The sequence below is a fragment of the Aotus nancymaae genome, unplaced genomic scaffold (assembly GCF_030222135.1).
Source record: "Aotus nancymaae isolate 86718 unplaced genomic scaffold, 86718_ANA_hifiasm-v0.15.2.pri h1tg000007l, whole genome shotgun sequence".
In the NCBI taxonomy this organism is placed as follows: domain Eukaryota; kingdom Metazoa; phylum Chordata; class Mammalia; order Primates; family Aotidae; genus Aotus; species Aotus nancymaae.
This window is the reverse complement of record NW_026988418.1, coordinates 20,762,466-20,786,077: the sequence shown is the minus strand read 5'-3', so window position 1 is coordinate 20,786,077 and position 23,612 is coordinate 20,762,466. Positions and strand designations below refer to the sequence as shown.

At 40.3% G+C, this 23,612-nt stretch overlaps 1 protein-coding gene across 6 annotated transcripts in view; it reads left to right on the top strand.

Annotated features, from left to right (window-relative positions):
* DAB1 (DAB adaptor protein 1) overlaps nucleotides 1-23,612 on the top strand; it is a 1,258,287-nt gene that overhangs the window by 804,950 nt on the left and 429,725 nt on the right. The window contains exon 1 of one of the 6 annotated variants that reach the window (XM_021667664.2): nucleotides 8,232-8,350. The exons of 3 other annotated variants lie outside the window; for them this stretch is intronic. The gene's annotated coding sequence lies outside the window, so the exon portion shown is untranslated. Of the gene's footprint in view, nucleotides 1-8,231; nucleotides 8,351-8,455; nucleotides 8,587-9,395; nucleotides 9,492-23,612 lie in introns of those variants that run through there. 2 more of the 6 variants (XM_064372401.1, XM_012442605.2) reach the window with 2 other exon arrangements.

Here is a 23,612-nt window from a genome sequence, read left to right as displayed (position 1 = left end):
CTCCAAGAAACCTGTGCATTCATCCAAATCATGAAGACACTCCCTAAGGTTCTCTTCTAGAACTTTTACCATTTTAGCTTTTATATTTTGTTCTATATATAATATGAGGAAGAACTTGAGGCTGATTTTTTCCCATATGTTCATCCAGTTGTTTCAATACCATATTTTAAACACTTTCCTCAATGAACTGCATTGTTACCTTTGAAAAAAAAATCAAGTGACTTTATATGCATTGATCTATTTCTGTATTCTCTATTTTCTCTCATTTGCCGATTTATCTGTCTTTAATGCCAATACCATATGGTCTTGATTACTGTAGCTTTCTAGTAAGTTTTGAAATCAGGTAGGATAAACTTTCTAACTTTGCTCTTCTTTCCCAGGATTGTTTTGGCTATTCTAAGTCTCTTTGCATTATCATATACATTTTTAAATTTACTTGTCAGTTTCTTCAAAAAGTGTGCTAGAAATTGTATTGGGATTGTGCTGAATGTATACTTCAGTTTGGGGACAAGTGACATCTAATCAATAATAAATTTTTCAAACCATGAACATCTTATGTCTCTCCATTTATTTGGATCTTTTAAAATTGTTTTCATCAAAGTTTTGTAAATTTTGGAGAAGAAAGCTTGCACAACTTTTGTTCAATCTATTTCTGTGCTGTTATAAGTGATATTTTAAGTTTTCATTTTTCAACTGTCTGAACAGCTGTTTAACTTTTGGTAAATAATTTAAGCTGTCTGAATTTATTTCTAACTTGTAAAGTGAGAGTTCATGCTTTTCTTAGAACAAAGGCAAGTATTGATATAAATACCTTTCTAGAGTGCTTTACATATTAAATTGAATGATATATAGGAAGTACATACTATCTGGTATATTAGGCAGAATTTTTTTGGTTGAAAGTGAAAAAGAAATCCAACAACTCGAATTACCTTAAATAACAGAGGGGGCATATTGGCTCATATAACGGAAAAATATGGGAAACAAAGGAAGTTGGCTTCTGACATGGCTAAACCAAAATCCTGCAACAATGTTCTCATAATTTTCAATTTCTCCACCTCTTAGTCCTATTCTTGGTTACCTTAATTTTCCAAATACTTTTTTCATGGAATGGGTTTCTGTAGCTATAGGCTTAACAACTTTCCAGTTTCTAGTCCAGTAACAAAGAGTAAGCATTTTCTTTTTCCGGTTGCTCTATCTTTTGATACACAGTTTACCCATCTGACCATCTCTAAATTCTGATCAGGAAATGTGTTGCACTGAGTCACCTGTCCAACTCTGGAGCTGGTTCAGGTCTATCAAAATTAAATGGGAAAATACTACCAGGTGAAGGAATGGTTTCCCAGTGAAATCTAGGTGTTGTTTTAGAAGAAGGAGAAATTGCCCCAGAGAGGCAGGCAACACATATCTGTCATACTTTTAATCTTTAACATAGAGGCTACAAAATATGTGGCAGCTACATCATGCACTATGCTGATTTTTCTTTGTTTCTGATACTCTGTAAGCATTGGAAACTCAGCCATTTTTTATAGCTTTTAGTCTACTCCTATTTTCAAGCACTAATATCACCTTAAACTCCACTTTATGAGTGAAAAAAAATGGGAGTTTGTATTGAAACATAAGAGTCCTTCGACTATCACTTCAGCTCTCCACTTTTGTTTCTACTGTGCATTTAGCTAAAGAGCAGATTGGTGGCATAAATACGATTGCCTGTGTTGCTGCTGTCCTCTACCTGCTCCTTGGAAAAATGAAAGGAGTGCTATTTATAGCTATTGTAAACCAGAGTCAAGTTTAGTAATGCCGCCACACAACCTTTCGCTGGAATCAAGCAAGGCTAGTATCATGAAAGAAGAGATGTTCTATTTTGATGAAGCCACAGAGAAATATTTTTTCATTGCTTTTTTGACCTCAGAACAGAAACAGCTATTGGACATTTTACTTATGTCGAGGCCATACAAGAAAAGTATTTGAAATGTAGTTAAAACAAGGTTTGCAAAATATTTGTTTTTTTTGGTGTGTGTGTGTGTGTGTAAGTGGATCATTTTGTTTTCACTTTAGATTAAAAAATTCTGATCATGGCAGATAAGACCCTTTGTAATTTGTTCATGTGTACATCTATAAACTATAGCCACCCTCAGAGGGGAGTCTCTTTTTTGCCTTTTTACAGTCTATCTTTTTTCTTTTTCCTTTTTTTTGTCCTGAAACTCCTTTTCTTGCTTCACCTGATTACCCAGTTATCTTTCGGGATGACATCACTTCCTTCATAAAGTCCTCTTGACATGGTACCATGGGTTAAATGCCCCATTTGATGCTCCCTTAGCATCCTGTACTTGGCATTGTCACAGCGTTCATCTCAGTGTAATATGATTATGTGTTTCCTTCACTTGGCTATGAGTTGTTTCAGGACAAGTTTTTGTTTGTTTGTTGGTTCTTTCTCTGCCAATGCCTAACATTGTGCCTGCTATAGAGTAAGCAATCAGTAAACATATTTTTAAAATAAGGATAGATCTTTCTTATTAAAATATAGAATCTGAGTATAAACATGAACTTGAATGAAAGGGAGAATGAGAGAATTACATACCTTTGAAATCTTGTGCATTCTATGTAAGTTTACTATGAGCATATTATATCTCTGTTAAGCTTGGTAGGAGCATTCCTACTGAACCCTATTAAAAATTGTGTTGAGAGCTTTATTTATATAGAAACATTCCCAAATGCCTGACATGTGCAAGCACTACAAACTATTTAATGAATTGTGGCTGTGTAATAATTTGTGTTGGAAAAACTCCATTCTACTTACAATATCATCATAAATAATAACATACCTAGAAGTAAATTTAACTATGGATGTGAAAGATCTGCACATTGAAAATTGGAATGTTGATGAAAGAAATTAAAGAAGTGTGACATGGTGACAAATGAATGGAAAGATATCCCATGCTCATGAACTAGAATAACATTGTTAAAGTATCCATACTATCCAAAGCAACTGATAGATTCAATACAATCCCTATAAAATGCTAATAACATTTTTCACAGAAACAGAAAAAACAATTCCTAAAATTTATATGGAACCACAAAAGACCCTGAATAGCTAAAGCAGTCTTAAGAGATAATTACAACCCAGAGGCATCACGATACCTGGCTTCAAAGTATATTATAAACAATAGTAATTAAAATAACATGATGCTGGAATGAAAACTGACACATAGAAAAATAAAACAGAATGGAGGTCCCAGGAATAAATTCACCCGTATACCATCAACTAATCTTTGATAAAGTCATCAAGCATACATAAAGGAGAAAGGATAGTCTTTTTGATAAATGGTGTTGGGAAAACTGCATGTCCACATGCAAAAGAATGAAATTGAATACTTATACCTTATAAGAAAATCAACTCAAAATGTTTTAAAGACAGATGTAATATCTGAAATAATAAAAATTCTAAAAGAAAACACAGAGGAATAGCTCCTTGGCGTTGGTCTCCACATGATTTTTTGGATATGACACCAAAAGCACAGGCAACAAACACGAAAGTATACAGGTGGGACTTTATCAAACTAAAAACTTCTTCAGAGCAAAGGAAACAATAAAAAAAATGAAAAGGCAATCTATAGAATGGGAGAAAATATTTGCAAGCCATGTATCTGATAAGGGGTTAATACCCAAAATATATAAGGAACTCATTACAACTCAGTGGTAGAAAACAAACAACCTTATTTTTAAAATGGGCAAAGGACCCAAATAGACTTTTATTTTTATTTTTTTTAAGAAGGCTTATAAATGTCCAGCAGGCATGTAAAAAGGTGCTCAATATCATGAATCATCAGGGAAATGCATGTAAACCACAACGAGATATCACCTCACACTCCTAGCACTTTGGAAGGTGAGGCAGGAGGATCACATGAAGCCAAAAGTTCAAAACCAGCCTGAAAAACACAGCGAGACCTTGTCCTTACAAAATTTTTGAAAAATTAGCCTGGCATGGTGGTACTCTCCTGTAGTCTGAAGATACTTGGGAGGCTCAAGCAGAAGGGTCCCTTGAACCCAGGACTTTGAGGCTGCAGTGAGCAGTGATGCTATCACTGCACTCCAGAATGGGTGACAGAGTGAGACCCTGTCTCAAATATATTGTATATATATGTATACATGTAAAAGACAAATGTAAGAAGTTTTGGTGCAGATGAAGAGATAAGGGAACCTTTGTACACTGTTGGTAGGATTGTAAATTGGTATAGTCGTTATGAAACACAGTATGGAAGTTCTTCCAAAAACTAAAAATAGAACTACCATATGTTCCAGCAATCCCACTTCTGGGTATATATCTGAAGGAATTTAAATTAGTATCTCAAGGAGATATCTGCACTACCATGTTCATTGCAGCATTATTCACAATAGCCAAGATACAGAATTGCCCTAATGACTGTCAACAGATGCATGAATAAAGAAAATGTGGTATATATGTCTACAATGAAATATTATTCAGTCTTGACATAGAAGGAAATCCTACCATTGGTGACAACATGAATGAACCTAGGGGACATTTTGCTAAGTGAAATAAGCCAGACATAGAAAGTCAAATGCTGCATGGTCTCATTTGCATGTGGAATCTAAAGCAATCAAACTCATCAAAAACAGAGAATAGAATCATGGTTGCCAGGGACTAGAGAGTGGAGAAAATGGGGGTATTTTGGTTAAAGAGTAAAAACCTTCAGTTATAAGATGAGTAAGTTCTGGAGATCTAATGTATAACATGGTGACTATTGTTAATAATCATGCACTATGTACTTGAAATTTTCTAAGAGAGTAGATCTTAATTGTTCTCATCACATGCACAAAATTAGTAACTGTGAAGGTATGGATATGTTAATTAGCTTGATTGTGCTAATTATATTAATGTATACCTACATCAAAACATCATCTTGTACACCTTAAATATATACAATATTGAGGCATTATTTGTCGATTATACCTCAATAGAGCTACAGAAAAGGAAAAAAGCCCATAGTTTACAGCATAAAATTTTATTACACTTTAGCCAATGAGTGTTATAGTTGAAACTTATAGGAATAAACAGAAGTAAATAAAATACAATACACAAAATGGGCTTCTTTGCATTCCTTTCTTTGGAGAAGTAGTAATTGCTAGTAGGACTTATGATTTCTGACATTTGATTTTTATTTCCATCATAGGTCAGTTTCAAACAGCACTTACATAGGCTGCTCCTTTGTGTATCCTGAAAATCATGTACATAGTTATAAATTATATAAAGTTCAATAAAACTCCATTTTTCCCATATGCAGTCTGCTCATGCCCATGTCTTTTATTCGGTTGACTCCAAGATCCTCAAAGGTAGAATCTGTTTCTGATTTATCACCATTATTCCCAATGCCTACCGCAGTGCCTGATACACAGAATGGACTCCATAAATTCCTGTCAAATTAAAATGAACTATTTTAGAATTATTCTGGGAAGATAATCAGTGTTTACTGGGTGACTGATTTATTCAGTGCCAGGCATGTCCAATATATTATCTCATTTAAGGCTTACTGTGATTTCAAGAAGCAAGTGTTATCCATCACCATTGTAGAGTTGAGGATTTTGATGTACACAGAGGTAACTTGTCAAATGTGAATCAAGCCCATTAAACTCCAAACTCCACACTCTATCCAGTATGATAAGGATGCCTTCTCCAATGGGCTGTTGTGACGGCTAAATAATTAATATATGGAAAATATTATAACTGTGTCTGGAACATAATAAACAATAAATACATCTTTGCTGTTCTTATTTTACTGTTTCTCAGGGTAGATAATGTTCACTGAGATTTTTTTTCTTATGCCACACTTAATACAAATAACATTGTTATTTTTAAAATAACAAAAGAAAAAAAACCTAACTCTTAGGTGAACTGTTTCATGACATGTTTAATACCATAACTTAAAATGTTCCTTTAAGATTTGGTTTAGTTTAACTGGAAAGATCATTGGTGAGTAGCTTGTAGGCAGTTGGCATCTACATGCTATGCCTGGATTTGAGAAAAGCTTTGCTTATTACCCCTGTTGAATTTCAGGGGAATTTGTCCAGTTTCCACGGTGGACTTCATTCAACACTGAGCAGAGAGAGAGTCTTGTATTTCCATTACTTGGCCAATTCAGTGTCATGAATTCCCTTCAAAGTCTATAACCAAAATGTCAATTGAAAGCCAAACAAAGTGAAAGGCAGGTGAAGGCGGCAGGTTTTATAAGTAAAGTCTTAAGATGCATGTAGATGGTTTGCATATTCCAAGGCTATCCTCAAAGCATTGAGAAACTTTAATGTTTCTGGTAGTCAATGAGAATTTAGACCTGTGCTGCACCTGAAGTGCCTAACAGTTTTTTTACCCTCAGGTGGCTAGAAAACTATTATGCACTTCAGGTGGATTCAGCTCACTGAATCCACAGGTGGGCTGAATCACAGCTGAATTCATTTCAGGTGGATTCAGCTCGGTGAATCCACAGGTGAGCTGAATCACAGGTGGATTCAGCTCAGTGAATCCACCTGAAGTGCATAACAATTTTCTACCCTCCTTCACCCCTATTTCGACCACGTCTTCTCAGATTTGTGCCTGTTTTCTTGGTATTGAGTTTAGACTCCTGAAGAGTGTCTTTATAAATGAAGAAACTAAACTTAATCTTAATTGAGTTGCCTGGTAAGCCTGAACTTCCTACACAGTGTAGAAGCACATCTGGTGTCAACTGTCCCCGCTTTCTAGAACTTTGCAAAATTTTGAGTTTCCCTGCTCCCCACCCTTAGATTATCTGGTCATACTTAGTAGATAGAAACTGAGTAGTATCAGGGATATGACCTCCCTCCACCTTTTTCAGAGTTTCATCCGATCAACTCTTCTTGCAAGATTGCATCCTGCTATGACCTCACAAATTTTTCTCGTCTTTATGTAAATTGCTATCTTTTCAGGTGGTGCATGACAGCCTCCGTTTGCTCAGGCCTCCGTTTGTATGGAAGCTGTTATTATGGAATCAGTTTAATGGGTCGTGAATTTTGTGGAGAAAGGGAGGGTCTCTTGATGACTTTGTATGTACCAGCCCTGGACCTACTGGCTCCACAAGGAGTGCATTAGGCTAAATATTTTTAGTCCATTGACTCTGGAGGTAACAACCTAAATGCTTCATTAAATTTTCATGGGTGAGTGACAGAAGCTACGAGGATAAAAAAAGAAAAAAACCCAAAACAGAAAAGCACAAATTCATCACATCAGCTTTATTATTACACAGCTGGACGACAGGAGTGTGGCCCCCAAAAGAATAACTGTAAACTTTTTAAGGAAGGGTTGCCTGCCTCTTGCTTTCCTTTTCTGCACCCTGGTCCAGCAGGGTAGCTTGTGTGCAGTGAGAATCTGCATATTATGCACTTGATTTGATTCACCCGGCTACTCGCTCCTCCTGCATTCAGGCCTCTGGAGACAGGTACGTCACACAGGCATTTCCTGGAGTTGAATCCAGTCTCAGGGTGGAAGAAATTTCAGATTGGCCCAATATTTTCCGCGATTTGGTGTTTCTACGATCTTTGTAAGCTAGGACCTTAAGCAACTCACTGTACTCGCTGGAGCCGACTCCTGCATAGAGGATTGTCTACTCCCGGACATTCTAAGAAACGAGTAGGGAAGTTAACCGCGGTATGCATACTCTCAGGAGCACGGGTCTCTCGCTAGGACTGGTGGAAACGTGACACATGCAAGCCTTCTCCCGTCCCACTTGCCCAACTTTGCCTGGGAAGCCTCAGTCAAGACAGCATTGGCGGCTCCGAGCCAGCACCGGCGGCTGAGAGCGAGCGCCCCCTCCTGCCAAGGGGCGTGGGGTGGGAGCAACATGCCCTCGGAGAGACTCTCCTCGTCGTTTCTTTCGCCCATATTGACTCTCCATATATTTGGGTATGCGTATGTTTCGAGGCTCGGATAAAAGGGTAGACCCTAGAGAAAAATGAGGGAGGCCAGGCGGAGCTGCGGCCGATGACGGTGATGGGGGAGAAAACACTGGATACTTTGTGACAACCCCCCCTCCCTTACCCCCTTCACGCCGGCGCAGCTGGGGCGGGGACCTCTTGCTCTCGGCTTGGCTCTCCCCCTTCCACGCCGGGATGGAGAGAGAGCGCAGGGGCTCCAGAGGCGCGAATGCAAGCCGCGGCGCCCCCGCTCGCTCGCTCGCTTGTTCTTCCACCTCCTCGTCGCCACCGCGACTCGGCTAAGCTCTCGGAGCGCGCTCCGGCTGCGCAGAGAGCGCTCTGGAGGGAGCGGAAGCCGCGAGGCTGGGGCGAGGGGCGCGCGACCAGGCGGCGGCGGCCAGAGAGCTAGCAGGTGAGCGGCGCCGCGGGGGCGGGGGCCGCGGGAGGAGGCGGGTCCGTGCGGGGGGCGGTCTCCTCCCCCTGCTCTGACGCGAGGCCCGTGGCTCCCGGGGAGGATGGACCCATCTCGGCGCTCGCCCGGGCTTCCCCGGGCTGCAGAGCGCGCCTGAGTGCCGCCGCCCGCCGGGCATGGGGAGCCGCTTCCTGGGCGGCTGCGGCAGCGGAGGAGGATGCTCTGAGCGAGGCGAGGTGAGGCACGGCGGGGGCGCGTGGCAACCCTGGAGTTCAGCGCGGCAAGTGTCCCGCGAGGACACGGCGCCCGGGAGCCAGGAGGAGGCTTCGCTGGGGCCCCCAGGCGCGGAGGAGGGCTCCTGGGACGCGCCACTAGGCAGTTTGTCTAGGGGTGCTAAGAGGATGGCAAATGCAGCAGTTTTTCGCCCTCTCCCTCCACTTGCTGGGAGGAAAGGGGCGACTTCTTTTTCTCTCTCCTGTCCCCCACCCCCGCGCCCCTGTCTCCCTACTTCTGACCACGCGCGATCCTGTCTCCAGACTTGTCCATCCCAGACACTCGTCTCTCTCCAGGACCCCCTGTTCCCTCTTTCCTCCTGCGGTCCTGGCTCTATTCATCCCCGAGCCTGCCTTCTCCCGCTGTCCTGTGCTCCCGAAACTCCCTCCCTGCTTTGCTGGTGGCCAGACCCTTTTCCTCACTCGACCGAACCCTGTTCTCACTTCCCTACAATTCGGTAGCGCTGCGGTTCTGCTTCGACCTCTCTATCCCAGTAATCCCAGCCCTTTCGCGGGCACCGTGAGAACTGGATCCCGCGTTCCTCGGACCCCAGCCTTCCTTCGGATCCTCGGTGGACTCTGTTCTCTGCCGCCAGTCTGCCTCCATCCACTCCCCAGTACCCGCTCCCCCCACACCCACCTAGTCTCCTCCAGCCCACCCCTCTTCCTTCTCCGTGCTCCATACTCGACGCTCTGACTTGGACGCAGAGCTCAGTTTTTTTTTTTTCTCCTATCAGGGAAACTTTAAATCTCTGTGGTTTGGCTCATAAAGCAGGCACACCAGAGGGTGTCAACCGCCGAGAGAACCCAGAGTCAGGGAGTCCGAGATGGGGGGAGGTCGTGTCGCGGCGTCTGAAAGGGGCCACTGGGTGAGTGTACAAAGTAAATTTCAAAACCAGGGTGGTTGCGGCAACCGGGACTCTGCCTCCGCTGGCTGCGTCCAGAGTATTATTGTGACCCCTGGTGGGAGGGCGCGTCTTTTCTCTGCACTTTTTAAGGCAATTTTTCTTTTCTCTTTTTATTTTTTGGTGGTGCTGGTGGGCCTGGTGGGGGGCAGCGGGTACGAGGGAACGCTGCCTGGAGAGGCGGATGCCACTTGGCTGCTGCTTTACCTCCTCCCAGACCCTCCAGACTGTGTACGTTTCACTCCGTGTGAACTACCCCCAACCCCCAACTGCACCGCACAAGTCCTCATTGTTGGGGGTCTGCTGGGGCACTTCCGCTTGGGCTGGGAGAGTCTGAAGGAATGGTGTGGGGGTGGGGAGGCTGGGGGAGCTTGCCGACAGCTCCGTGCTCCGCGGCGGCAACTAGCCGAGTGGAGAGCGCCGCGACGCCGGCATCTCTTTGCGCCCCGGGGTGTGTATCGCCGAGGCTGGGGTGCGCGCCCGCGTGGGTCGGTGTCTGCGTGTGCCTTTGGATGTCGGCGCACGTCTGTGTTTTAGCTCCTTTAGAAAGAGGGGCGAGTGTAGAGCTTTCGGGAGCAAGAGCGCATTTCTCTGCCTGGGATCTGGACGGGGGCGAGCCCTCCTCCGGGCTGGATGCTCCAGTGCAGCTACTAGCCTGCCCACTGGGACCCGGGCGAGAGTTCACGCCGTCGTTTCTCCCTCCCTCCTGCTCCCCTCCTGCCGGGCAGTTAAACGCACTTTCGCAGTGTGGATAGTTTTGAATAAAGGCCGTGTGGGGGTTCCAGTACACTTTACTACACTTAACGTTTTCAGGTAGTCGTATAAATTAAAGGTGGCTTACGTTCAGAACCCCCTAATTATCCAGTTCACCTTGGTACACTTATGTACCAATTATAGGTCTTTGGGAAATCCATAAAATTATAAACCATCCCCACCCATTGAATTAGCACCCATTGTTTTTCTGGTCTCCGCGATGAGTGATTCTGAATGGCACCGAAACTGCGCAGGCAGCAAGATAGATGGGGGTTCGAAGATAAATGGGGGTTCGGAGATGTCAGAGGGAGTTGGGCCCACCCAGCCCCCATCTCTTTCACTCCCTATCTTGACAAGGCTTGGTGACAATTCTGGGAACTTAAAGGGATCAAAGATTTTCTTGATTTCCTATTGAGAAGGGCGACCTAATCAAAGCTGTATAAAAGTCAACTTCTAAGCAATCAGAAATTGTCTGCTGATGTCCTTGATTGAAACCCCAGCATTGAAATGGAGTATTGAAGAATTCGCAGAAATGTCTTTTGAAGTGCTATTGTTCTTTTCCATACACAGAGGCTCTCTTAAAGGTTTAGGAAGTTCAAAATGCAATGATTTGAAAGGACTGACTTTGTAACTATTTGGCAACTCTGGGAGGATCCGCAGGGATGAAAAAAGAGGCCGAGGTGGGAAGTGCAAATATGTTGTGACCATCTTCTTGAGAATGGTGCTATCAAGTGGGAATTCAGTTCTACACATAGAGTTGGCAATTAAGTCTCTTCCTAAAGCAGATTTAGAAGATGATTTTTAGTAGTTTTTATTTTTTAGTGGTTTGCTTAAGGTCTGAATAGGCATATCTGAAACATTTAATCATGTTCATTGTATTCAACGATAAAATCTGAATAAAAATTACTTATTGTTGATGAAGCTCATCTCACAAGCTGTTTCACAGTATGTTTCATTTGCAAGACACACCATTGTGTGAGGCTGCTGGGAAGAGATTATATCACTTATTGTTCATTTTCTCCTCCCAACCCAGAGAAGAATATTCTTCTTCATTCCCCTTTGCCCTCTAAAGTAATTTTTCTTAAATGGGTGAGTGTTTGGCTTGATACCTGATAGTACCCATCTAAAAAATTGCATTTGGTAGATTTAAGATGCTTGGAGCCACCCTGCAGGCAGATGAAGAATCTAATGGAGGCAGCATTTCATTTTGATAATTCAGTCAAGTCAAACATTTTGTTTTTGCTGGGATTTAATCCTTCTCTCAGACTAATAAAGCAAACAAAGCAAGAAAATCACAGTTTATGCCTTTTAGATGGCACTTTAAAAATAGCATACATGGAATGGTATTGTCAGGAACTTTAAATGCTATTTAGGGCTTACTAAGACAAAGAATACTCAGTGGTTAAGTAGTTGAGGATGAATCACTCAACTTCCCAGAACCTTGCTTTCATCATCTGCAAAAAGGACAAAGTTACCTACCTGGTGGGTCTCGGAGCAATTTTATGGGGATGATCATGTGATTGAGTGCTTTAGCTCATAGCAGGATTTCAAGAGAATGGTAACTCTTAGTAATAGACAGCATGGAATTCTGTTCAAGAAAGCGAATGGCATTTGGAATTGGAAGACCAGGATTGAATCCAGCTACTTCTGACTTTGTGATGTTTGGCAAGTCACCTTTCATGTTAATAAAAAAGAATAATTAACCTTTATGGGGTACTAAGAGTCAGGAATGCTTCTAAGCACTTTACACATATTAACTTATTTAATCTTTAGGTAACCCTAGGGTGTGGATACTTGTATTCTCATTTGTATTAGCTAGATAAGGAGACTGGAGCACAGGAAGATTTGGTAACTGGCCTGAGATTACATAGCAAATAAGAGATGGAACTAGGATTTAAACCCAGCTATTCTGGTTCCAGGGTCTGTCCTAACCACTGTTATGCTGCCTCTGAGTGAGGAAGTGATCCCAGCTATCTCTCAGGGTGGTTGAAAAATTTAACGGAGAATAATGAAATAGTAAGACTTATTCTATAGGAGCAAGCTACGTATTTCCCCATTTTTGGATGCCAGCAACACAAAATGAGTGTTACCTTATCATCAACAGAGAACGCAGCAATGATAGGCATTTTGAACACTTGTGACTGTGGTAGTTTCTATCAGGTGTTGGTTGGTATTGATTCACATCTATTTACTCTGTGAAAATGTTTATTAATCAGGGAACAATTAGTAATCAATTAGTAAATAATTGTTTAGGCAATTAGTAATGCAAAAACTGCATTACTGTGCTTGTCAGTTACTAGCTATGGTAAGCAGAGATTCTCAAACTAAACGGTGGTATAGCAGGTGGTAAGGAGTTGGGACTTGGTTTCTGGACTGCTTGGGTTCAGGTCTCAGCTCCACCAGCTCTGCAAGCTGTGTGGCCTTGGCTAGCTAATCTAACTTCTCTGTGCTTTAGTTTTCTTTACAATAAAATAACATTACTTACCTCATAAAATTATGAAGATTACAGGAACTCACACAAAGTGCTTAAAATAATACCTAGCACGTAAGGTTATTTAGCTATTAGTATTATCTTTCAAATGAGATAAAAATCCTTTGCCTAGATAACGAAAAAGTTTTCTATCATTGATATTCTGAGATTTAAATATCCTAATAGTATTTGGTCTATCTTTAGGAAGAAATACATTTTAGGATTTTAGGCAAAGGTTTTGGTTTGTTTTATTGGAAATACTTCCTTACACATTTTGGCTCTTTGTGAAGAGGAGTTGTAGAAGTACACGTCATGTTAAAATTTCCATGCCATTTTACTTTTCCACAGTTATTCTGAGGAAAATAAAATGACTTTGATTGAATTCTAGAGGTGTGTTTGTCAACTCTCCCAATTTACAGATTGAAAGAATGTCAGGCTTGCAGAGATACGTAACTTTACAGCTGAGAGGCACTGTCGTAATTCAGGATTCTTGGACTCCTTGTCCAGTGCTCCTTTCACTAGACCAGATTGTCTCCTATACCAGGATAGAGACGTGGCTTGAAAATATAAATAAAACTTGGCAGAGAAGGTGTTGTCAGGCTAAGAGCATGAGCCAGCCAGACATTCTGTACTGAAAAAAGCATGTCAGTAGGAAAAGAAAACCCCTCCTCTGGTATGTACATTTATATCCATGAACACTCGCACTGAACTGAATCTGTGAAATGCATATCAGGATATAACTCATGTAAAAAAAATGAAAACAACTCATTAATCAAATTAGTCACCTGGATATTTCCCTTTGATTGGAGAGCAAATGTTCAGGTTTCTTCTTCTTTGACATGTTCTTTGTATTTTTCTTCCACTTAGTCTTCAGATGTGGGAAGGTTTTGGTTCAGGAATCATAAAACTCCTCTGGCTTCTATTTTATGAAATATGTAGCATATTCTATTGGAAAGAAATTGCCAGCTTGCTTTTATTATTATTATTTTATTTGAAGCTGACATATAACCAATCTGCAATGCCAGTGGGGGAGTCTCATAAACAGAAAGGAAAATAGAAATAAAATTCTGCTGAATAGAAGAGATGACAGCTGAAATGATGAAAATGTGGTGATGGTGAAGGCGGGCTGTTTAATTTAGGGTATAAAAATAAGGGGATGGGTCCTCTCAGATATCTGTAAGTAGTTCACAGTGAACCCAAGTCAGCCATCTTGTCCACCTACAGTGAGTCTTGTAAATTATCAAACCCATGAATCTGCTCCAAGCTTCATATTGATTTATGATTTTCTTTGTTGATCAGTCTCGGAATCTCTTGAATGGACTCATGATCTGTTTATTTGGTATCCATCAGTTCAGCTATCTCTTTCTTTTCTCTTCCTCTATCTCTGTCTCTCCTCATTTCTGTCTCAGTCTTTGTCACATTCAGTCTTTATGTCTCTTTGTTTTTATTCTTGTTAGTGTTGCAATTGAAAATAAAAACGGAAAAGCTGTGAATATGCATTGAGAGTACCTGGGAAATTGAGGAAGAAAATTCTGGTCATGCACGTAAACATCACTTCCATTCAATATGTTATGTCCATTCAACAAATATTTACCGAGTGCCTACTTTTTACTTGGCTCTGGCTTTGTGCTAGGCATTGTGAAGAGTACCAAGATGCAGTTGCACAGTTTGCCATCTAGGGACCTGGTTTCATGCATAAATAACTGTTGCAGCAGGAGATGTGGTATGGAAAATATCTGTACAGCTATGGAATCTTCTGGAGGGGTAATTTACTCTACCTGGAGAAATGAAAGGTTGGGGAAGGCTTCATTTCACCTGCATCTTGAAGGTTGACCAGGAGTTTCTCAAGGCTTAAAGGCAGTTAAGACTGATAGGACTGCATGGACAAAGTCATGTGAGCATGAAGGATGGTTATTGGCTTAGGGATGGGCATAATTGGGTACAGTGGTAACGTAGAACATGTATTGAAATGGGTTTATTTTTGTAGAGCATTTTTCAAACTATGTCCCAGGAACACTGTGTCCCCTAAGATCATTATGAATATTTCAAAAGGAAGAGGGCTCAGAGGGAAAAATAAGTTCCATGTTTTTCAAAAAATTTTGGGAAGTGTTGAATTATATATCCTGTTCTTGGTAAGATGTGGTATTTACTGACGTGTTAAAGGTTCAGAGATTTTCTGCACTAAAGAAAGTCATTTAACTCTTGAAGAATTTTAAAAATTCATTTGCCATAGAACCTTTGATTTCAAGTAGCATCTCTCAGTGTCTTATGAAATAGATTGGGAAAAATGTAGGGAATCACTTAAGCCTTTTAAGAGCAGTTTTCATTCTATCATGAAAATTGTGTGATTTGAAACGTAGGAGAGAATATTAACCTGTTTATGCCCAGTGTTCCGTTATTGTAACGATAAGCTTGTGGGAGTTATTTATATACTACTGCTCAAGGTCATCGCCAAAGTCTGATTTTTCACACAGACAAATTTGCCACCTCTGGCATTAAGATATACAAAAAGTATAAATAACAGTATAGTAAACATTTTTGTACCTACCACTCAGCTAATGAAATAAAGCCAGACAAATACAGTTGAAACTTCCTAGTAATCTCTTTGATCATATGTCCCCTTCTCTTGGCAGACATAGTAACTATCTTAAATTTGATAATTCCTTTGAATATGTTTTCCACAACAAACCTAAACAATTCCACTGAATTTTCATTCACTTTTTAGCTCATCACTATATATCTAATAAAAAGGAAATACTATTTTGTCCAATAATTGTCCTGAAATAAAGGATATTTATAAACTGTCTAGCTAGTCACTATATAGATAATAAGAAAGAAATAGTATTTTGCCTGATAATTATCCTGGAATAAAGGACATTTATGAACTACTTAGGGGAAGGAAATGTGGCCTCCCCTTTTAACTCTGGGGTCTGGAATGTAGTAGATGCTCAATAAGTTGCTGCTCAATTGAATTGAATTAAATGTGTTCAGTCTCCTGTGGTTCATTAAGTTAATTTGAGTAAAAAGATTAGGGTAAATTGTTTTCCCTAGATAATATTGAAATTCTTTGTGATCAGTGAACTTGAAAATCATTTTTTATTACAGTTCTTTATTTTGTAATCTGGATTTGGGAATGAATTATAATAATTATCTATTGAAAGTCATTTCTGTGTATTATTGACATCTCTTAAAATCATTAACAATAACTACAAATCTGTCCTATTAAAATAGTTGATTCACTAGAGCTCTCTACTTCCGTTATAGGAAAAATTATAAATATAACTGCTTTCATCCAAAGAGGAAATTCTAAAATTACAATGCTATGTAATTACTCAGTAACCTGACATGAAATGCTTTGAAAGTTTATGAGGTTCCATTCCTTGGGGTCCCCAAGAAATAACTTACTATCAGTAACAGAGTGTTATGATGAGATACTATCATGCTAACAGAAGCATCTCTTTTGATATATGTGAGGGACATCTTGAAAACGTTTACATCACCTTAAACATAAGTCATATGTGGGCAAAACTTTCTTTTTTATTGGCTCAGACTATATTCATATATTATTTATTTATGTCAACATGTAGAGTGAATGGCAGAATATTGGTGAAGAATGCATGGTAGAATGAATGAGAGGAGAAAGGAATGGAAAATTCACAGGCTCACTGAGGGAGGCTTTTGGTGTGAAATCATGGCTGTGTGGGAGATAGTAGATTACCTTCTCTTGTGGGGTTAGAAGTTGATCTACCCTAGGGTTTTCTGTCCTTGCTTTCACTGGTAATATATTTCTCCTGGTAGTTTTTGGAGTAGCAGTTAAATCCCAGCAGTTAGCAGAACAAGAGTGAACTTTGTAGTGTGAATGATCATAAACATAGAAGAACACTGCACAGAGGGTGAGGAAGAGATGCTGTACAATCCTGTTCCTTGTGTAGCAGTGCCTATAATGATGGCATGTGGTGGTGCTTGACTTAAATTGCAGGCCATGTTATTCTGAGCAGTGTTATGTCTACTCATGAATGTTCTAGGTGTAAGCCACATCCATTCAAATATACTCAGATTAAACCAGAAGTGCTAATAATCTAATTGTGGACAAAGTCAAAGATGAGCCAACCATATGCCAAATCTGAGCTATGGCATGTATTGTCAGAACATAGTTCCAATGAATGCAAAAAGGTTATTTATGCCTTTGGAAAGCTGAATAGATTTATAGACCACATAGAAGTTGGATTTTTGCCAACCTTCTGCTATCTAACTTCTTAATTTTAATGTAGTTGAATTTATCAATCTTTTATGGTTAGCACTTTTTATGTCTTGTTTCAGAAAGCCTTTTTTTCCACCCTGATATCATGAAGATATTCTCCTTTGTTATCTTCTAAAGGACTTTATTGTTTTTTTTTGCCTTTCAAATTTAGGTTCTCTGATCCATGTGGAGTGTGTGTGTGTGTGTGTGTGTGTGTGTGTGTGTGTGTAGTGTGAGGTAGGCATTTATGCTCATTTTCTTCCATATGGAAGAATAATTTTCCTGGAACTTAGAATCAATCTTTAAGTATTTGTTTTGGCCACTCTTTTGCCCTAACCAAACTTTATTATAGCTTTTTAATAAACCTTGGTATTGGCCAGGACACATCCCTAAAAATGTCCTTCTGCAAAAGTGTCTCAAGAGTGTCTGGACTTTTCTTGGGCCTTTGTCTTCCATATACATTTTATAATCATCTTTCAAGGTTTCACAAGAATACTGTTGAGATTTGATTTGAGTTACATCGAATTTATAGGCTGATTAAAAGAGAATGCCATCATTAGGATATTGAGTCTGAGTCTTTCTATCCATAACTATAGTAACTCTTTCTATTTAGTTCTTATTTAATGTCTTTTAATAGAGTTTATAATTTTATACAAAGGATATGTATACACTCTTTTTAGATTTAGTTTTGGGTGCTTTGTATTTTTGTAATTGCCATTGTAAATGTTATCTTTAAAATTATATTTTCTAGTTATATATTAATTTTTCATCATATACTACTTGTATTTCTTATTTTAAGTGGTGAATAGGAGAGGAGGAAAACCATGGCTGTTTTTGAATGCTTACTATTAAATAAATTTAGGCATCCATGGGAGATGTGGCTAGTTCCATTCCAGACCACTGCAATAAAAAGAATATTGCAATCAAGTTAGTCACATAAATTTGTTGGTTTCCCAGTATATATAAAAGTTATGTTTACACTACACTGTAGTCTGTTACGGTGCAATAGAATTATGTAAAAAAATCAATATACATACCTTAATTAAAAATACTTTATTGCTAACATATGCTAATGATCAGTTGAGCCTTCAGCAAGTCATAATCTTTTTGCTGGTGGAGGGTCTTAACCTCAATGTTGATGGCTACTGACTGATCAAGGTGGTGGTTGCTGAAGATTGCAGTAGCTGAGTCAATTTCTTAAAATAAGACAATAATGAAGTTTGTCACATTGATTGACTCTTCCTTTCATGAAAGATTTCTCTGTAGCATGCAATGCTGTTTGACAGAACTTTACCCACAGTAGAACTTTTTCAAAATTGGAGTCAATCCTCTCAAACCCTGACACTGCTTTATCAGTAAGTTTATGTAAATCCTTTGCTGTCATTTCAACAATGTTCACAGCATCTTCACTAGGAGTAGATTCCATCTCAAGAAACCACTTTCTTTGCTCATCCATAAGAAGCAACTCCTTATCCACTAAAGTGTCATCATGAGATTGCAACAATTCAGTCTCACCTTCAGGCTCTACTTCTAATTCTACTCCTCTTGTTATTTGTATCCCATCTGCAGTTTCTTCTTCCACTGAAGTCTTGAACCCTTCAAAGTCAGCCATGAATCAACTTCTTCCAAACTCCTATTAATGTTGATATTTAGACTTCTTTCCATGAATCACAAATGTTCTTAATGGCATTTAGAATGATGAATTCTTTACAGAATGTTTTAAAATTACTTTACCAAAATCCATCAGAAGAATCAGTGTTTACGGCAGCTATACCCTTGTGAAATGTATGTCCTAAGTAATAAGACTTGAAAGTCAGAATTACTCCCTGATCCATGGGCTGCAGAATAGATGTTTTGTTAGCAGACATGAAAATGACATTAATCTCCTTGTATATCTTCATTAGAACTCTTGGGTGACCAGATTGATTGTCAAGGAGCAGTAATATTTTGAAAGAAATCTTTTTTTCTGAGCAGTAGATCTCAACAGTGGACTTAAAATACTAAGTAAACCATGCCGTAAACAGATGTTCTGTTATCCAGGCTTCATTGTTCCACTTATAGAGCACAGGTGGAGTGGATTTAGTATAATTAGTAAAGGCCCTAGAATTTTCATAGTGGTAAATCAGCCTAAAGTAACCAGCTGCATTCACCCCAACAATAGTCAGCCTTCTTTTTTTTTTTAGATGGAGTGCAGTGGCGTGATCTCTGCTCGCTGCAACCTCCGCCTCCTGGGTTCAAGCGATTCCTCTCCCCCTGCTTCCCCAGTAGCTGAGACTGTAGGTGTGTGCCACCACACCTGGCTAATTTTTTTGTTTTTTTTTTTTGTATTTTAGCAGAGACAGGTTTTCACCATGTTGGCCAGGATAATCTTGAACTCCCGACCTCATGATCCGCCTGCCTCACCTTCCCAAAGTGCTGGGATTATAGGCATGAGCCACTGTGCCCAGCCATCTTTTGAAGCTTTGAAATCAGGCATTGACTTCTCCTCTATAGCCATGAAAGTCCTAGATGACACCTTCTTCCAATATAAGGCTGTTTTGTCTACATTGAACATTTGTTATTTAGTATAACCAACTTCATTAATGATCTTAGCTAGATCTTCTGGATAACTTGTAGCTTCTGTATCAGCACTTACTGCTTCACCTTTCACTTCTAGGTGATGGAGATGGCATCTTTCTTTATAATTCATGAACCAAGGTCTTCTAGCTTCAAAATTTTCTTCTTCAGCTTCCTCATCTCTCTTAGCCTTCGTAGGATTGAATAGAGTTTGGGCCTTGCTCTAGATTAGGGTTTGGTTTAAGGAAATACTATGTGTGGTTTGATCTTCTAGCCACACTATTAAAATTATTTCCATATCCACGATCAGGATGTTTCTCTTCCTTATCATTCATGTGTTCACTGAAATAGTACTTTTAATGTTCTTTAATCTATTTCTTGTTTGCCCTGAGAAATAACTGTTGGCAGCGAACTGCACAGAATGGGTTAAGATCTTTTCCTTTGCATTTACAACTTGGCTATCTGGCACAAGAGGTCCAGCTTTCAGCCTTTCTCAGCTTTCAACATGCCTTTCCCACTAAGCCTAATCATTTCTGGCTTTTGATTTAAAGTGAGAGACTTGTGACTCTTTCTTTCACTTGAACACATAGAGGCCATTGTGGGGTTATTAATTGGCCTATTTCAGTATGGCTGGTTCTCAGTGAATTGGGAGGCCAGAGGAAGGGGAAAGTAGATGAGTGAACCGCTGGTCAGTGGAGCAGTTAGAAAACATACAGCATTTATTAAGTTCATTGTCTTATGTGGGCATGGCTCACAGTGCCTGAAAGCAATTATAGTAGTTTCATCAAACTTCACTGATCACAAATCATCATAATAAACATAGTAATAATGAAAACGCTTGAAGTATTGTGAGAATTACCAAAATAGGACAGAGGCACAAAATGAGCACCTGCTGTTAGGAAATGATGGTCATAGACTTGTTTGATGCAGGGTTGCCTCAAACCTTCAATTTGTTAAAAAAATGCAATAACTGTGAAGTGCAATAAAGTGCAAAGTACAATAAGAGTAGGTATGTCTGTACTAGGTGCTTCACAGGCTTTCATTTGATACCTAGAAAAGCCTTAAGGAAAGGGCTGTGGGTAGCTTAGCACCACTCTTGACAAGGTCACCACCCTCCTTTGCAGCCTGATAGTGCAGAGGGCTTAAAAGGACATTTGTTGTCCCAAGGGCAAATGGGAATGCAGAGTAGGGAATGGAGCTAACGAGATGGTGGTCAACCAGGGTAGATGGCAGTCACTTTGTTCAAGAGGCCGAGGTTTTTGAAAGACATCTCTGGGTTTCCTATGGAGAGAGTGGGGATCTGCCAAGGCGGATACAGTTCCTTTCTGGTTAGTTGCCCTGTGGAGCGTGAATAACAGGCGCTGGGGCCTGGGGGCCAGAGTCTGGATCCTGACATACTGCTCTGGCATTTCGGGCAGACCACAGTTATTTGGCTGCCCGAGGGGCAAATTTTGGCTGGTAGCCCAGTTTTAGCTTGACTTTTCAGGCATATCTTAGGTCAGTGAATATTATTCCTGCTTTCAGATGAGGAGCCACAGGTCTAGGGAAATGGAAAGATGAGGCCATGTCGTGAAGCGGAGCTGGAATAGAGACCCAGGTCTCCTTGCACACAGACCAGTGCTCTTTCCATCTCATCATGTGGACTTAAGATCCACAAATATACTATGACAATAATGTAGTCAAATACTGGCAGGGTTTTTGACTATGCGAGGAAGCACAATTATGTCTGGAAATTGTAACATATATCTGTAAAAAAAATGGGAGAGAGATACTTGGTGGTTACTATCTGCCAATTCTCTGTCTCTCTGGGATCCCTTGTGTCATTCATCTTTTTGTAAGTTCACTCTTCTCTTATTCTTTTCTCCCCAAATTATTTTAGGATCCAGGGCAGATATTCATTTCCTTCCAAAAGTTATCCCTTATGACATCAGTATTGATAAAATTTCAAATCCCTCTTCTTCCTCGAGCAAATACTGCAACCCCTTTCCGCTTCTCTCACATTCTGTCATCAGCACATGTTCCATTGTGTTTTCTGGAATGAAGATAACATATACAGTACTAGTTTAGGTTGATATAAAAGAGGATGTCTCATATAAAACAAGATTAAGGGAAAGAAAAGCCAACCACTTGGTTAACCTGATACCACTATATATTTTTGGTGTGCTATCTGTGGGTTCATATGAGTCAGGCTAGGTATCATTCTGTATATATTTGACTGTTAAGAATGTATCAGTGGAGAAGGATGTCTTGATTTGTTTGAGAAGCCATAAATCAACATGGCTAGGAGTAAGAGGGGAAGGGAGGAGGGGGACTTGGGAACTGGACTAGCATTGCTTTCTTTAAAAAATAAAGGTCATATCGCATAGGCTCAGTCTAAGTTTGACACTCACCTCTGCCTGCTTTTCCAAGGTATAGTCTCTTTCTTAGGCCTCTTGAGCACTGGATAGTTCATTATGTCTTCAATTTGTTCTGTTCTACCTCTGTTAACCTAGGTTCCTCTAAAGATTGAGAGTTTTTGAAGGGTACTATCTTTCATGCCCGTATATTTGGCTTTTTGAGGAAAGTCAGTATAAACACTTGTTATCTTTAATTTTTAAAGTCTAACATCACTGTTTTTTTCTTTTTTTACAGTAGAGGGGGAATACCCCTGTTGTGAACTATTTTGAGTGAATGAAAAGAAAAGAAGAGTTTCCTACATTGAGAAATCCTTTTAATTTCTTATTATTCCCAAACTGTGCTTTTCTTTATTTTCTTGTCCTTTTCTGTCCTGTCCTTTCATTCATCCTTCCTTTCCTTTTTACCCTCCAGTTTTATCAAAGGAATTGCATGAAATCAACAACAAAAAGGATCTAAAGGTTTATAGTGTGATTTTACACCGTTAATAGAATGTGTTTGCTTTCTCTCTTTCTTGCATACATTTTTCATTGGGGGAGGAAGTTTTTGAGAGTAGTCGAGAGGTGGACTTTCTAATTCCTTGTCAAATCCCACGGCATAGTAACACAAGTATTCTACATGTGTGATTGTTTACCTGGTAGATTATCTGATGCTGATTTAAAGTTAGCCTACATATTGAAACTCTGCGAATCAGTATGCGTGGGGGGTAAAAATGCCTCTCTGTGCTAACCCTGAACACACCGAAAACAGCAACAGTCACACTACCACGACTTCAGACACAATCTAATACTTTCAATGACATACCCTGTATCAGTGACAGCCAGGAGATTCATACTGGCTTAATAGGAAGACCTTAATACACGAAAGAAGTTACAAAGGTGTTGGAAGAACTGAAAGTACAATAAAGAAGCAAAAGACAGAGATTAGCAGTAGGAGGAAATAACCCATCTCTAGATCAGTAAGACTATCTGCTACCTTTATGGTATTACAGACCCCAGGAGGTACAGCCGGCAGGAGGCAGGTGTGTAGGGCTGTGGAGGCCCCACAGGGTCGTGGGGTGTCCCTTATGCTGTGTTGAGGGCAGGATCCAAGAGGTAAAGAGACAGGACACTGAAGAACTGGTGAAGAGCATCTGGACTCGGGGGGGCCACGCCACCTGTGAGCGGAGATCAGCATTCCCCCCAGTGCCCAAGGGCATCTGTATTTATTAGGTACAAGCAGGGGGCAGGGTCATGAGTGAGATTATCATCTATAGGCTTAGTAATAGGGCATGCATAATCACATGAGTTACAAGCGAGGGGACCACCCCATTATGTCACCTGGGCAGAGACGTGGGCCGTGCGCAGTTGGGGGCTGTGCTGTGCGCAGTAGTAGAGGGTCGTGTACAGAAGAGGGGTCCACCCCCATTAGTTCACAGAGGCAAGAAGGTAGGCTGTGCGCAACAGGTGTCGTGTGCAACACTTCTTATCTGGGGGCTGGAAACTTCAAAGGATTTCTAATAGAAGGATACTGTAAGCTTAATGCAGTGGAAGCTGACAGACTTGTGCTCTTCTCTTACGATATTTATGGGAGGATTCTTTGAGCTAGCACAGAAGCGAGAAAAGACTGACAAGGTGTACAGCCACTGTGACTGGTCACACCAGAGGGATTCTTCTCCCTCGGTTACTTCCAG